The sequence below is a fragment of the Mus caroli genome, chromosome 17, assembly GCF_900094665.2.
Source record: "Mus caroli chromosome 17, CAROLI_EIJ_v1.1, whole genome shotgun sequence".
Taxonomy (NCBI): Eukaryota; Metazoa; Chordata; class Mammalia; order Rodentia; family Muridae; genus Mus; species Mus caroli.
Window position 1 is genome coordinate 36,423,456 of NC_034586.1, and position 17,058 is coordinate 36,440,513.

General features: G+C 35.2%; 2 pseudogenes; both read left to right on the forward strand.

Annotated features, from left to right (window-relative positions):
• The first annotated feature begins 17 nt into the window (after positions 1-17).
• On the forward strand, positions 18-6,432 carry LOC110312245 (annotated as a pseudogene).
• Positions 6,433-12,464: 6,032 nt separating this feature from the next.
• The window catches only part of LOC110312246, a 5,768-nt pseudogene continuing 1,174 nt past the window's right edge, over positions 12,465-17,058 (forward strand).

The following is a 17,058-nucleotide window of genomic DNA, read 5'->3' on the forward strand; positions in this document are numbered from 1 at the left end:
TTATTATTATTATTATTATTATTATTATTCAAGGTGAGTTATTCACTTAACCATGAATAAGGGTTGATTTTATTAGGGTTTTAAGTGTCTGTCCTTAGATGAANCACTATATGATATGTCAGTTATGGTTTCTACTAAAGAAATGAAACTCCATGAACAAAAACAACAAGTCAGCAGGAAAATGATTAGATTAGATTTCATCTTAGCTTAGATTTCAACTTACTGTACATCACCAAATGATGTCAGTATAGGATCTAAAATGAAACTGGCTCCTGGAGACAGGGACTAGTGTCAAAGTTTAGAGGGATGATGTTGATGATGTTCAGAGGTGTGCTACTCCTGGACTGTGTGATATTATTTCCTATAGATGCACAGCAAACTGCCTAGGGATAATGAAATATACAGTGGACTGGGACAATATCCATTTTTTACTAACTTAGAGAATTACTTCTTAAGTGAGGATCTTTCCATTCATATAAATCACAATTTCTTTGCCAGGTTGACATAAGTCGAACAAGTACAATTCACCTCTTGTCAACTTGACACACAAATAAATTGCTATTATGCTACATCTTCCTTCCTTATTCAACCACAAACATTCCCATTAAACATGTAAAAAGTTTTAAAGTTCCATTTTTTACATTGAAATACATTAATATTATGGCATATTCATTGCTGCTTAGAGTGCAGACAAAGACAGATAAATCAGAAATCAACCCTACTAATTTCTTTGAAAATCAGTAGTCTAGCTACCTCCAGAAAACAGCTAAACCATTCCTGGCCAGATAAACAAGGGACACTATACCATATCACAGGATGCTTGTTCAACTGTGTTTATTGTAGCTTTATGCATAATAAAAGAAACCCAAATCAACCTAGATGTACCTCAACTGAATAATGGATAAGATAAATGTGATTCAATAACACAAAGAGTGTTATTCAGCTATTAAAAAAAATAACAGCATTAAATTTGCAAGCAAATGAATGGAATGAGAAACAATCATCCTATGAGGTAACCCAGACCTAGAAAGCCAAACAGGGCAAGCACTTGATTACAAGTGAGTATTAAAAGTAAAATAAATTATAATCCTGCTACGATCAACAAACCAAAAGAAGGTAAGTAGCAAGTAAGGCCCATGTATGGGGGTACGTAATTCATATTTAGAAGGGAAAACAGAATGGACATAATTGGTGATTGGGAGAGGGGTCTGCATTAGGGTGGGAAGTAGGGATGTAAACACAAGGAATCATGTGTGGGGAGGATGGATGGGATATGAAAGGAGAAAACTAGAAGTTGTGCTCTTTGGGAGGAAAAAGAAACGTAGGACTGGAGAAACACCCAGAAATCAGAGAGGGTGATCCCAGATATAGCTGTAAGCAAAAGAGGGCATGGAATCTAAGGGAGGTATTAGGAAAGCAACAAATGTACAAAACTTTTGTCCTTCAATGGCTCTTGCCCACAAGATATGCTGGCATAAAGATGGTAAAGATATTTTGCAAGTGGGCAACTAATGACTAAGCTCTTTGTCACTTATGGAACAAGTCTATAGTGTGCTGACTCTCAGGAAATACATCAAAGAAAATTGAACCCCAATAATAATGGTCTCTTAATCACAGTAAATATTTCAGCTACATTTGAGCAGCATTGAGTATTCCAGAAAAGCAAAGGTCTCCCTGTAGTAGTTCTGGTATTTTGTTAATCACAGTTGTTTTTTCAGCCCCCTAAAACCTAGTGTGAAACACTCCAAAATCAATACAACAAATGACCCTACAGAGCCTTTCAACTCCCCTCTGAAACTTCACAAGCAAGGCTACACAAACAGGCTTATACACATATATTGGTTATTAAAATTAAATATTACAAAAATTTTAAATGAAGGTATCTATATCCTAAATGCATTCCAATTTATTTTTCATATTTTTAAGGGATGATCACACAGTGATTTCAGTGTCATGGGAGATATAACATATGTACATAGATTTTGTTCAGATAGGACATAGACAATCATCCTCAATGATTAATTTTACTCTCTATTAAAAATAATAATCATATATAAACTACTTCAGAACACAACTTATTTTATGTAAAACGTGAGTAGAAACATTCTCATCATTAGTATGCTAATTTCAAAGAAACTTATTAAAATTTCTGAGTATTTTAATTCACCTATATAATAAATTTTAGGGAATAATACAAATGAATACCAATATACAACTAAGTAAAAAGAGGCATATCTTTGTATTTACTAAAACTATTGGAAGCTTAATAAAAACGAATCAGCGAGGTTGGGAAGATAGTTGATGGGTAATATGCTTGTCAGACATGCATGAATTTGAGTTTGGAAATCTACACCAATGCCAAAGACAGGTGTGCTGCAATACTTTTTGTCTCTGCTTTGTTATGCTGAGAAGGGAAAATCCAATAACTTGTGGGCCAACCATTCAAACAGTCCATAAGCTCTGATTTTAATGAGGACTTGATCTCAACAAGAAGATATAGTGTAGCTCTTCCTTCAGATAAGATAAAAAAAATCACTGAATCGTGTAGGCATATATATTTTGCAACATACATTTAAAAAGGGTTCAACCTCTTCTTTAACCTACAAGTTAGCAGAGCTAATGGAAGAGAAAAGATATTAGGGTAAGGGAGAAGTGGAGCTGTTCAGCAATAGCTCTTTGCAGGCTTGATCTTCTTTACCAGCAGTTCAGTCCCATAGCAAACAACAAAAACAACTTGGCAAGTGTAAACCAGTGCTCTAGGCAGGCAGATACAGTGGGTGAATCTGGGGAAAACTCTAAAACCTGACAAATGACCTGAGGCAAATACTGTACACCAAGCTGGCAAAGTAAACTCGGCCAGTTCTTGGGTGAGATTCTCTCAATGCCACTCTTACCACAAGTTGAGTTCAATATGCTATGTAAGGAGAACCAACACATGAGTGTCATTAGGGAAGAATAAGAATGAGGGACAGAGAAAACTAATGCTCAATTCTTGTCTCTCACTGTCTGTGGGGGTCATATTTATAATCCTTAATCCAGGGTCCTTTCATGTGTTTGCTATGTCAAAACATCCTTTCACCCATGTTTGCTTCAGAAAACTGTTCTTTCCCATGTCTGCTCCAGCAAAACATCATTTGACACAACTGACTTTCCAAATATACCATAAATTTCTACTTCAGAGTCTCAGTAAAAAGAGTACTACAGATTATTCTGCTGTTATTAACCTGGAAAGTTGTTAGCTAGAGTTGTATATAGGCAAAAGGAGAAAAATTTGTGCAATCTAGCCAATGTGAGTTGTACCCCATAGACTGAGAACCACCTGCACAATTTTATCCTACTTATAAAACTTGTTTTGCTTCATATTTATTTCTAGTGTAACCATTTTAGCATATTTAAAATTTTTAAATTTTATTTTCCCGTTTAGTTTTTGTCAGTAAATATGTAAATAATTTAAAACTGCTTAAACTGTTTTTTAATTACAAAATTAAAAGCAGATTTCACCTGTATTTTTTGTATCATAAGGCTTAGTAGATGATATCTGTCCTTACAAGAAAAAAAAAACAAGAAAATTTAAAAAAATCATTATATCATTGCAAATCTCTCTCTAATAATTGAGCACAAAATATATACAATAAAAAATTCAAATTGTAATGGTCCCCATCAAAAGCTCCATTGGAAGAAACCAGTTTTTGAACCCTATATCTGCTTTTGAGGATTTCCTGTGATAGGACTATCATGGAGATTCATTCTCTGGGGGGGGGGATGGGGGTGAGGTTCCAATATTTGCAAAGCTTAGCTCAATTGTTCTATTAGGTTTCCAAAGTCAAGATTTTGGGAAATATCCCTGCCATAAAATAATTCTGGGAAATGTCTGGCCAATCATTTTGAATTTTAAGAGTGAAGGCTGTTCCAATGAAGTATCAATCTTCAAGACAAGTACTTTAACAACCCCTTATTCAAAAATTTAAATAGTTCAAATGATTTGAATGAATATATAAACATTCAATCCAGGCTTATTATTTCTTTTGCACATGGAAAAATGGGTGTGTTTCCTTGTACAGGCCTTCACACTACTGGGCTTTTCAACAGGAAGCCATGGATGGGGAAGTATCTCATATGAGGTAGTTGATATAGGAAGGCACTGGAGCAGGCAAAGTCATTATATTCAGTACCTTAGCTATTGCTAACTTGTCTTTGTTCCAGGAAACACTACATACATTTTGACCATGCATTTAGCCCTGGTTAACACAGACTTTCACAGAGCACAATAGACAAGAATCAAAAGATGATTTAATAGGGAGAAAAATTAATAAGTTCTGTGGGTAGCATTTCTGGATTTAACTTTGGGTGACTTCTTGCTTGTGATTAAGCATGAATGAGTCTGCTGACATCTATCTTTGCTATTAATTAAGACATGTATTACATCATGCTAACTTTCTCTGCTTATACATACATCCTTAAGAGACTGTCCCATCCTGGGGGAGATATTCTTAATCAATAGTATTGTATACCAAAAACTTGCCACATTAGCAATTGTTTCATTGTTTATCTTCGTGAAATTGGTCATGATTTGTGTAGCTTGGCTTGCTTGCTTACATAGTATTCACCAGCAGCCCTCCCACAACCATCTCTCATATTTTCTTTCTATCTTTCTTCCATTTACACTCCCTCTCCAAATTGTGAGTTTTCTGTTTACTCTTCTGGATTCCTCTGTCCTATAGCACCAAAATTGGAAACTGAACTAAGGAAAAGCAGTGAAGGACACCACAGGAAGTGGAGGACTAGGGAAAGTGTAAGTATTGGCAGCGATGAATAACTTTTGGGAATAAATGACCTAAGAAATCATGTAAAAGGAAGCTAAGAAAAAGTAAGGGATGAGTGAACTCTGCTCCTTTCAGAGATTCAGAACAAACAAATATTCCTTTTGTGATACCAAAGAAGGAGAAGCCTGACCTGGCAGAATCTCCCCATCTGTATGGGCCATCTTCAGACCTGGAGGCCACCTTTCTAAGTAGGGGTACAGAGGATGGCTCAGGTAGTCCATACTCTTCCCCTCACCCGAGTTTAAAGAGCCTTCCCTTACAGAAACTAAGTCAAACCCTTAGTAATTCATTCAACTCCTCTTATGTGAGTAGTGACAACTAGTCTGGCATTGAAATTAAGACTTATGCTTAGAACTACAGTGATTACTAGAAAAACATCTTGAAGAGATTCAGGACCTGCCAAGTTGCCTGAAGCCTGGAATTGAAACATTGTATACTACACTGGTCAAGGTTCAACCTGCTGTCATTATTCCCCCATGTGCTCCTCTGTCAGGGAGAAGAAGGAGACCCACTAAAAGCAAAGGCACCAAGGCTAGTCGCAGCAGCTCTTTGGGAAATTAAAAGCCCATAGCTTTCAGCTAACCTGCCTAGTCAGAGTGGAACTTTAGTCTTACATCCTCAGCAGATCCTCAATCCATCTTGCAACACCCCAGAGACTAGGCAAAACCAGCTGTTACATCCTTTTAAGCCATCTCCCTCCAGTCAAAACCCGTATTCAGCATTTACAAGTGATTATGCCATTTCAGTACCAAGCCTTTCTGTCCCAGGTCAAGGGACCAGCAACACAGATACTGCTGGAGAAATAGTGAGTAGCCAAGCTGCCCTGGCTCAGCCTCCTGTCTTGACTTCCAGTAGGAAGGGCCCATTCACACATGACCTGCACAAGTTGGTAGACAACTGGCTCAAGATTCCATGAATCTTTCAGGAAGGGGAGGCAGCAGAGGACACATGACGTATGAGGGCCCTGGAATGGCAAGGAAGTTCTTTGCTCTTAGGAAGCTGTGCACTTCAATGACCTCAAACCTGGGTGGCTCTACCCCATCTTTGCAGCATCTGCCACTTCTCTAGGCCATTTAATCAAGTCCATGTGCCCCATAGCAATATGGGCTTCCAGCTGCCACATTTGTCACACAGTAGCGTGGAAAAAGTGGTCTAGCACCACAGCCAGTTGGCTAGTTCCAACCTTTAGGAACCACATACTCGCAAAATTTCAACATCAGCAATTTGCAGAAGTCTATTAGCAACCCCCCAATTTCCAACCTACTCGGTAATATATAGTTTGTTATTAGCTTGGATAATGAGTTCTATGTTTCATGTTTTAATTGTCTTTTGTCCAATTGTGTTTTTGCACTGTATGGTGATTAATCTGCAATGGTAATACGTCAAAAAGCTTTTATTTTTCTTCCTGTAAAATTTTCTGAACCTTGGTATTCAGAAAAATGCTTACAAATATTGGAATAACTAGACTATGCTCTGACAAGGAACAAATATATGGTTGGACTGATAATTGCCAGTGTGGTTGCTCTCATTCCACTTAGTATAACACTTATTAGTAATACATAATGTTACTTCTTCTATGTTAGCTTTAGCACAGAAGTATGAACAGTAAGTTTGTGGAAAATTTTATGGAAAATATAACCAATGCTTTGAGTATACAAGAAGATTTGGATAGGTGGCTAGAACAAAAAAAATGACATATTATATGATATAGCGCCAGTCATGGAGGACATGTTACAAGGAATGAAATTTAGAAACCATATCGACTATCATACTCAAAATCTATGGATTTGTATAACTACAAAAAGGTATAATTAGCATCAGTATAACTGGGCCAGAGTAAAAGGTCATTTTCATGATATTTGTCATAATACTAATTCTTCTTTAGATTACTTAGCCCTGCATAAGGAGGTTATAAGTAAAAGAAATGCAAAGTGTTTGTCTTTTGATGCTGGTAGCATTGCAAATTTTATAATGAAAATGTTACAGGTCATTTTCCTTCATGTTCCTCATTTACATCTGTCTTAATGGGCATAGCAGGTGTTTGTTTTATGATACTTTTTGTGGCATGTTTATTATCTATTCTTTTGAGAATTGTCAGAGCTTTTACAGATGTAAAAGAAGAGTTACATAAATTCAAGATCCAGTGCCTTTTCTAGCAGAATTTGGTAGTCAATGATGAGTAAGATGAGCATGAAAACCTACTCAGCCTAAGACTGGCCAGGAATATAAGATTATTCATGTGCCAATGATAGGNAAGTGCTGTGTTTTCAGATGGCAACCTAAGGCAGGCACTACTTTCTGCTCTGAGACTAAAATGCCTCTTAAAGATAAAAAAGTTGGGGGTAAGATTCAGAAAGACGTGGATCAGCCTAAGAAAGTGCTATTGGGAGTCATGTACCTATGACTGGTAGAGATCATATCCCTTGAGGGAATGCAAAGGCAGGTACAGTTTTCTGTGCCAATAGCTGAGAGAGTTTTGACTTGCATAAATAAAAAGAGGGACACATGGCAAGCATTTTCACAGTTAACTTTGGATGACTTCTTGCTTGTGATTAATCATGAGTGAATCTGCTGACATCTGTCTTCGTTTTAAATTATGTTGTGTGTTACACATTGACATGGTCCTCTGCTTACATATATGTCCTTAAGAGACTATCCTAGTCTGAAGGGCATGGTGTTGAACAACTGTAGATGTTATATACTAGAAACGTGTCATTTAAGCATTAGTGGCCATTGTTTATCTTCCTAGAATTGCTCATGCTTTGTGTTGATTGCCTTTAAAAGACGCTGAAAAAATACACTTGCTGATAGGTGTGGTAACCAACAGAAGCACTCCAATATCTGTTTTTTACATTTTCTTCTTGCTTTCCCTATAATCATTCTCATCCTCTCTCATCCTCGTAATGATTTTCCCGATTACTCTACTCACTCTCTTTGGCATAGCTCATGGGAGATAGATAGAAAGAAGAGAACCTGAAAAGGCATTGTGATGAAAATATATCACATGCTTTTATGAAATTATCAAAAGACACATAAACAAATATATAATCAAAAACATGTTGCTAATCTATAATCACAAAGATTCGTAGTCTAAATGAAGCTTATTTTCATTTCAATATGATCAGACCATAGCAAGGAAGACTGAGGGGATAATGATGACTTTATTAAGAATTGTGCCAAGAAATAACATGTGACTATAAGGCAGAAGTTCTCATTCTCTTGGTATCATACCCTTTGTGGATAAAGGAACCATTTCACAGCAATCAAATATCAGATAACAGGAATAAGAGATTTGAACCTTACAATTTATAACATCAACAGACAGGCAGTTATGAAATAGCAATGAGAATAAATTTATGATTGGGGTCACCACATCATGAAGAACTATAGTCAAGATTTTCAGTATTAGAAAGGTAGAGAAGCATTGATTTAAAAAGTAAAGCTTAGGATATTAGTTTTGAAATGATGCTAGTACCTAGCAACTGGCTTCATCCACAGCTTGCTTAGAACATTTTTTTTTTTTGCCTCTAATAGAGAGACTAATGTTCTTAGTTTATAGAATTTATTTACACTCTCCATTCTTCTTGTGTTTGTGTTGTTAAATTAATAGTCTATAGATAACAGAGATTATAATAATAGTAAAAGTATTTAGGACACTAGGAGGCTAATCCTTTTTATTAGAAAAATCAGTACTCATTAATTTCAAATTTGTACCAAAGGAGTTTTTGAATAATAGAGCAAAACTTTGTTTTAGTTTACTTGGTCCTTGAATTGAGTATGCTAGTGAATATTATGGTGCCTATTACTTACATTAATATCATACTGGTATGATATTCAGAGGAAGAGATAATTTTATCTTGGGTCGATTAACATTCTGTATGCTTTTAAATGGTTTTGGGTCTAGGTTGGAGCCATGTATCATCTGGTTAACATCTTCTAAGATATTTCTTATATTTTGGTAGACAATCTTTTCCAAGACAGCCTTGATATTTTTCTTGTGATCAGCAGATATGGTAGGATCATTTTTGAATCTCTCTCAGAACCTGAGGTAGAAATAATTTCCATCAATATTTACAGTAAGAAACTCAAAACCCTTGAAACTATATTTTTACAGAATATATTAAGATAAGTAGAAGCTGTGATTTCATACTTTACCCTATAATTTTGAGTGTGTGAGAAGCTCCTATCACCCCGAGTTTAAGAGTATTCTTCTAACTCAACAGTCTAAGGGGAGTATGTCACATAATTGAAGGAAAATTTCCAAGGTTTCTCAGCACTAAACTTTCATATATTAATTCAAGGAATATTTTAGTCTATTTAGAAAGAGTAAGTTGGTCTAGTAAAGTACTTGGTTTTCTTCTTGTTAAGTCAGTGATAGCAGTGTGATTGATAAATAAGTAGGATTTGTTCAAATTTATCCATTATCTTCTATATGTGTGTATGTAGAGATTAAGTTCAGGGATATAAAACTGCTAGTTAATTGTCAGAATAGGATAAAAGTTTGAGTGTCTTTAATAATATGGTAGAGTAGGAATCAGAACAAAATTTAGGCTCATGTAAAAGACACAGTGCCAATATGTTTTTTTTTCTTATTATTCAGGGTGAGTTATTCACTTAACCATGAACAAAGGTTGATTTTATTAGGGTTTTAAGTGTCTGTCCTTAGATGTATTACTATATGATATGGAAATTATCTGATATCTGACTACATCTAATATCTGTCTATATTCACAAGAACAGGAATCATTAGAGTGTACTTGAACAAATAGACTCAACAAACTTATAAATTACTTATAGAAAGAGTGAGCTGACTAGATACCTTTAAGTGTTATTACATTTTATTAAGACCACATTTTTATCACTATTCTACCTCTATTAAACTCAAAACTAAGCATAAATCAAATTTCTTTCAAAGCTCAAAAATGAACTTTCTCAGTAGAAAGGGGAATATTCAATTTCTGCTTATTATATCATCGTCCTTTGCAGATTAAATTTCTCTTAAACTTGTATTTTAATGACTACCAATATGATATTTAGTAGTGAGATATTTTCAAAATTACTGATGTTATATGAAATATACCATATTTTAAAAGTTCATATGAAATGAACATAATATCAACAACTCTACTTAACCAAATCTTTAAGCAACAGCATAAGGCATGTCTTATTTATCTCTTGAGACTTTGGCAGACATACATGTTATAGAAGTTAAAAGACAATTATGGGTGTTGGTCCTCACAATCAGCTTTATTTCAATTGAAATTCTTTACCGACGGGTAGATTTTTCTGCTTGTTTCTTACATTTCAGAGTGGACATAATCCATCAGTAGATAATATTAGTATCTCAACTCAACTCTTCATACTTTTCAACTAAAATACTTCTCAATTCTCTTAATGTCCAATTTGAGGTTTGGTATATATATATATATACACCTTATCTTTGTAGTGTCTCACCTTTGTTAAGTGTCCAGTTGATATTTGTCACTGATGAATATTATAGCTATTAGTAGTGAAGAATACAAACTTATTCTCTTGTTACCATAGCCCTGTTAAGTGATTCAAAAATTCCTCAGAGTGCTGTTGCCAATAAGGCTCTTTGAATTTTATTACTCTCAATTAGCATGAAATTTCACAAAGTTGTTAGGTATATTTAAAATGATTACTAATTTTAAACTCACCATTTCTTCAGTAAGCATTGATTGTAGCATCAGATTTATGAGAAGCAACAGGACTAGGAAAGAAATCATTACTGAAAATAATCAAAGAAAAATTTTTGATGAAGCAAACAGTACAATGGATACAAAGGTAACCAAAATATTGATAGAAGCCATGCCTGCCAAGAATGTATTCATGACAAAACCTTTAATACTTTCATTATACCAATTTACCTTTACTAGAGATCAAATGTTCTGTATCTTTGAAGGGGAAAAATTCCTAATTTCTTTCTGCACTGTTGCTTGTCACAGTTAATCATTATTGATTTGTCTGTATTTATAGCCTTTGTCTATTTTGGACATGAAACAGGATATCATGGTTGTGAATTTTTAAATGTAACAGCACCTTAGAATGCTGTTTGTGAAAACAATAGAAGGTTATGCCATTTTTGAATCAAATTTATATTTTGCTCCTTCAATTAAAATGTTAACAAAATTAATCAAGTAATATGTAGTATAAGTTCACTCACTCGATGATTTGAAGATGGGTGGTTTCACAATCTTATAAATATTTAAACAGACTCTGTTCATTGCACTTAGACTCCACTCTCAGGTGTTCACAAATCTTACATACTTTAGATGCTGAAAAAAGCCATTTAGTATAGTTGTAAATCCTTCCTGCTAGAACTCATAGAAATAGTTTTCCTGCATCTTCAAATTTATTTTTTAAGTATGTAAGTTGCTTAAAATTTTTATCGTGCTCAAAGACAATGCAGTCATTACCATCAAATATCTAGTGCATCTTACACTCATTATACTACTTACACATTTCCTCTCTTAAAACCTTTCCAAATATGCAATAATATCCTCTTTCCAAAAGTGTCTGACCCCCCCACCCCCCCACACACACATTGACATTTATGGCTAAGATTTGAATCAAACGCTTTCCATAGATATTTGCAATGTATTTTTCTTGATCTTAATTACCAGGGCAAATTGGTTTCATAGGCTACAATCTCAAGCCCTTTCAATTTGAAATAAGTATGATATGTCAGTTATGGTTTCTACTAAAGAAATGAAACTCCATGAACAAAACCAGCAAGTCAGCAGGAAAATGATTAGATTAGATTTCAACTTAGCTTAGATTTTAACTTACTGTACATCACCAAATGATGTCAGTATAGGATCTCAAATGAAACTAGCTCCTGGAGACAGGGACTAGTGTCAAAGTTTATTGGGATGATGTTCAGAGGTGTGCTGCTCCCCAACTGTATGATATTATTTCCTATAGAAGCACAACAAACTGCCTAGGGACGATGCTAAATACAGTGGACTGGTGAAAAATCTACTTTTTACTAAGAAAATGACTTCTTAAGTGAGGTTTGTTTCATTCAGATAAACCATTATTTCTTTGCCAAGTTGACATAAGACAAACCAGTACAACTCACCTCTTGTCAACTTGACACACAAACAAATTGCTATTATGGTACATCTTCCTTCTTTATTCAACCCCAAAAATTCACATTAAACATGTAAAAACGTTTTAAAGTTCCATTTTTACATTGAAATATATTAATATTATGGCATATTCATTGCTGCTTAGAGTGCAGACAAAGACAGACAAATCAGAAATCAATGTAGTAATTTCTCTGAAAAAAGGTAGTCTAGCTACCTCCAGAAAACAGCTATATCATTCCTGGCAAGATACCTAAGGGACACTCTACCATATCACAGGATACTTGTTCAACTAAGTTTATAGCAGCTTTATGCATAATAAAAGAATCCCAATACAACTTAGATGTACCTCAACTGAATAATGGATAAGATAAATGTGATACAATAACACAAAGGAGTATTACTCAGGTATTAAAAAATAACAGCAGTAAACTTGCAAGCAAATGGATGGAATGAGAAACAATCATCCTATGAGGTAACATGGCATATGCTCACTTACAAGTGAATATCACAAGTAAAATAAATTATAATCATGCGACGATCCACAAACCAAAAGGAGGTAAGTAACAAGTAGGGTCCATGTATGGGACACGTAATTCACATTTAGAAGAGGAAACAGAATAGACATAATTGGTGATTTGGAGAAGTGGCTGCATAAGGGTGGGAAGTGTGGATGTAAACAGAAGGAATCATGTGTCGGGAGAATGGATGGGAGTATGAAAGAAGAAAACTAGAAGTTGTGCTCCTTGGGAAGAAAAAAGAAACATAGGGCTGGAGAAACACCCAGAAATCAGGGAGGGTGATTCCAGATATAACTGTTAGCAATAGAGGGTATGAAATTTAAGGGAGGGATTAGGAAATCAACCAATGTACAAAACTTTTGTCCAACAATGACTCTTGCCCACAAGATATGCTGGCATAAAGATGGCAAAGAAATTTTGCAGGTGGGCAACTAATGACTAAGCTCTTTTTCCCTTATAGAACAAGACTTTAATGTGCTGACTCTCAGGAAATACATCCAAGAAAACTGAACCTCAATGATAATGGTCTCTTAATCACAGTAAATTTTCCAGCTCCATTGAACAGTATTGAGTATTCCAGAAAAGCAAAGGTCTCCCTGTAGTAGTTCTGGTATTTTGTTAATCACAGTTGTTTTTTTCAGCCCCCTAAAACCTAGTGTGAAACACTCCAAAATCAATACAACAAATGACCGTACAGAGCCTTTCAACTCCCCTCTGAAACTTCACAAGCAAGGCCTTCATCCAGGGCACTACTCTCAGCCATGATATCTTTCAAATCCCATAAAACTTCCTACTGATCGATCAACATGCAATGTTTTTCTTGCCCCAAATTACAAAATCCATCTACAATCCTACCTAAAACACAGCTTGTTCATTCCTAGCAATACCCCAAATCCTTGCACCAAGATGTTTTAATTAGAGTTTCTTAAGAGAATATGAAAGAATATGAAAAAATAAATAAAATCTTTGTAATTAACTGGTTTAGTTGTTTTACAATTTTATATTGGTGCTCATTATCAAAGAAGTTAGGAAGTTAGGACAGGACCCATACTAATTATTTTAATCCAAGTTTAGTTACTCACCTATCTTCCAGACAAGTTATTGCAAATCATTCATCATTTTTTTTTCTTTCTGATGTAAATGGATGTTTGTTATATGCTGACTGCAAAGGTGTTAAGTACGTCAAGAATCTCAAAGAAGCTGATATCCTTGAGTGTGATACAGGATACAATAACAAACGTATCACATAATATTTACATTTGTTCTTTAATCCAGCTTTTCCACTGAAGGCCCAAGTCAAAAGGATAAAGCATATTTCTTGCCTCCGTATTACATCAGCCTCAGAGGACTGAGCAGAGCCTTGCAGCTATAGTAAGGAAATATACAGATAAATGAATCAGAGAAGACTTAGCCATACAATCAACAGTTAAAATCACTGACTATTAACAAACTAAATGGAAGACATAGATTAACTAGAATTATTTTCCTTCTGTTATGCTAATAAATACACTAGGTATTTAGATGAAAGTTTGGTGGGAGCAAGGCCTTCTTAGTGTAAAATAGTCTTCCTTTTAAGGGAATGCTTTTGAACATTCCTAATTATGTAACCCATTAATACAATTTCTCAGGTTGTGGTGACCACAATTATCAAATATTCTCTTTCATGACATTGGATAATAGATATGTTGGAGGCAGCAATCTCAAACACTGTTGATGAACTTCAAAAGTGCATAAATATGTTAAATCAGTTCTTCTGCTGTCACAAATAATAACTATAAAACAATTCATCTTTTCATGTTGCTCTTTCATAACTAAAATTTTGCCAAATTATGAATTATAATATATGTATCTGATATGCAGGTTATTTGATATGTGATGTCAAAAAGGGTCACAGCACACATGTAGAGATCTGCTGCTTTGAAACATAGAGAAGGAGTATTAAATTTTTATTTAGTTTTATTGGTCTGGTGTGTTCATTTATTGACAGTCTTGGTTTTGCTCAATGATATTATGTAATCATATACTCCTAATCTCCTCTGATTTATGAATTTTATATACATTTTTACCTTCAGAAATAGGAATTTATCAATCTTTGGTGCTTTATAAACAACCAATATGATCATCATGTTTCCTTTAAATTGAGCTCAAGATGAACTTAAACTTCCCTAATAAGTTTCAGAAACAAGATAAGATTGTTCACTTTTTTGACTACTGTTCTTTATAGGGATTGAAGCTTGGAAAAATTAAGTGAAAAAGGAATAAGAGAAAGAGAAGAATTCATAGTATTTCTATTTGACAATATCATTGAATGGGAGGAAATCATAAGGTCTATGACACTGGATTAAAACATACAAGTATGTTTATGTCATATGAACAGGTACACACAAGTGGCACTAATAGGGTTCAGAATTATGAAAAGGAAAGATAAGATGTACATACATTTTCAAGGGAAAATGAAGAGAGAATAGGAAAGGAATAGGAGAAATAGAAATGGAGACAAGTGAGTTTGAGAAAAGTTAGTTTTATGCAAGTTTGAAATTTTAAACTAAAACAGTGAGAAAAACATTTATCTTACTTATGCAAAATTACCATCATCAATACACAAGTGGCTGAAAACGTAATCATGGATAATAGATATGTTGGAGGCAGCAATCTCCAACACTGTTGATAGACTTCAAAAGTACATCTATTTGTTAAATCAGTCCTTCTGTTGTCACAAATAATAACTATAAAAGCAATGTGATCCAGTGTCATCACCTTTGGCTAAATACTCACAAGACATTCTATCCCTCTGTATCAATATTTGCACATCCACATAATTTTTTCCTTGCCCTCAATGGTGACAAAATATAATCTGTGTTGATGAGCTTAACCTGAAGAATATATAATATAATATGGTACTAAACACAATATTACTAAAATATAACAAAAATTAAGTTATATAATATACAGGAAAATTTGAGAACTTGAATAAATTTTTCACAGTGAAATTTTCCAGCCATAGAAATATAAATGGAAATGTTTCTCTGTCATGTGTCATGATAGGTTCCTGTAATTTTTGTATTTCAACTAAGGTAAATGTGGAGGATGCCAACTTAATGCAAATGGTATATTAGTAGGTGATGCATTAATGAAGGTAGAATTAATTAAACAGGAGTAAAATGAATATGGAAACAGCATGTCTCACTGCAGATATGTACAATCAGGAAAAGGTTTAGGGAAAGAAGAGGAAAGAAAGGTGCTTCTTAAATGCAGGGTGAATTAAAACTATGGAATCCTGAAAACTTCCAATCCAAAAAAAAGTAGGTTTAAAAAATTCTATTTTGAAAATTAGGTTATAACCAGGATTAAAATTTAAGAAGGGTTTCACACAAGAAGATGGAAAAAGGGATGCAGTAGAGGTGGGGATAACAAAACTAAAGATTCGAGAAAAGCCTATGAAAATGTGGCATTTTGTAATTTAATTAAAGGTACAATTTCTGTAATAACATTATAACTGAGACTAGATTTTTTCAGAGATGGTATAGGAATTACTATGTCTTCCTAAACTCTTTACAGATACTCTCCATATCCCATCACCCAAATCCATTCTATTTTGTTATCTCTCTCATTAGAAAATAAAGAGGCCAAGACTAGTCTGCACAGGTGAGAGTGTGGACTACAGAAGCTAACAGCTTCTGGGTCAGGCAGGAGCCCCAGAGCTTCTAAGGCAAGCCCCATTTCAGGCTCCAGACATCCGGGCACCTTCCCGGCCAGAGGAGAGGTGTCAGCCCATCTAGGGAGGCCATTACCAGAGCATCTGCCACAGACATCTTGGTTCCCAAATCCTGCCAAGACTAGTCTTCACAGGCTCCAGATGTCTGGACACCTTACTTGCGAGAGGAGAGGTGCCCACCCTGCTCTGGGGGCTTTGCCAGAGAATCCAAGGAAGCCATCTTCCTTCCCAGATACCCCCATGAATAGTCTGCACAGTTGAGAGTGTGGACTGTAGAAGCTAACAGCTTCTGGGACAGGCCCTGTTTCAGGCCTTCATCTTCTGCCAGGAGGCAAATCCGATCAACAGATATCTGTGCACCTTCTTCGCAAGAGGAGAGCTTGCCTGGAAAGAGTGCTATAACCACTAAAACTCAGGAAAGAGCTAGTCTCCCAGGTCTGAGGGTAGAGGCTAACCGAAGCATGAAAGGAACAAGCTCTAACCAGAGACAACTATAACAACTGACTCCAGAGATTACCAGATGGCGAAAGACAGACTTACTAACAGAAACCCAGACCACTCACCATCATTAGAACCCAGCACTCCAACCTCAGCCAGTCCTGGGAACCCCAACACACCCTAAAAGAAAGACATGGAATTAAAGGCATATCTAATGATGATGGTAGAAGACATCAAGAAGGACTTTAATAACTCACTTGAAGAAATACAGGAGAATACTGCTAAAGAGTTATAAGTCCTTAAATAAAAAGAAGAAAACACATCAAAACAGGTGATGGAAATGAAGAAAACCATACTAGACCTAAAGAGGGAAGTGGACACAATAAAGAAAACCCAAAGTGAGGCAACTCTGGAGATAGAAACCCTAGGAAAGAAATCTGGAACCATAGATG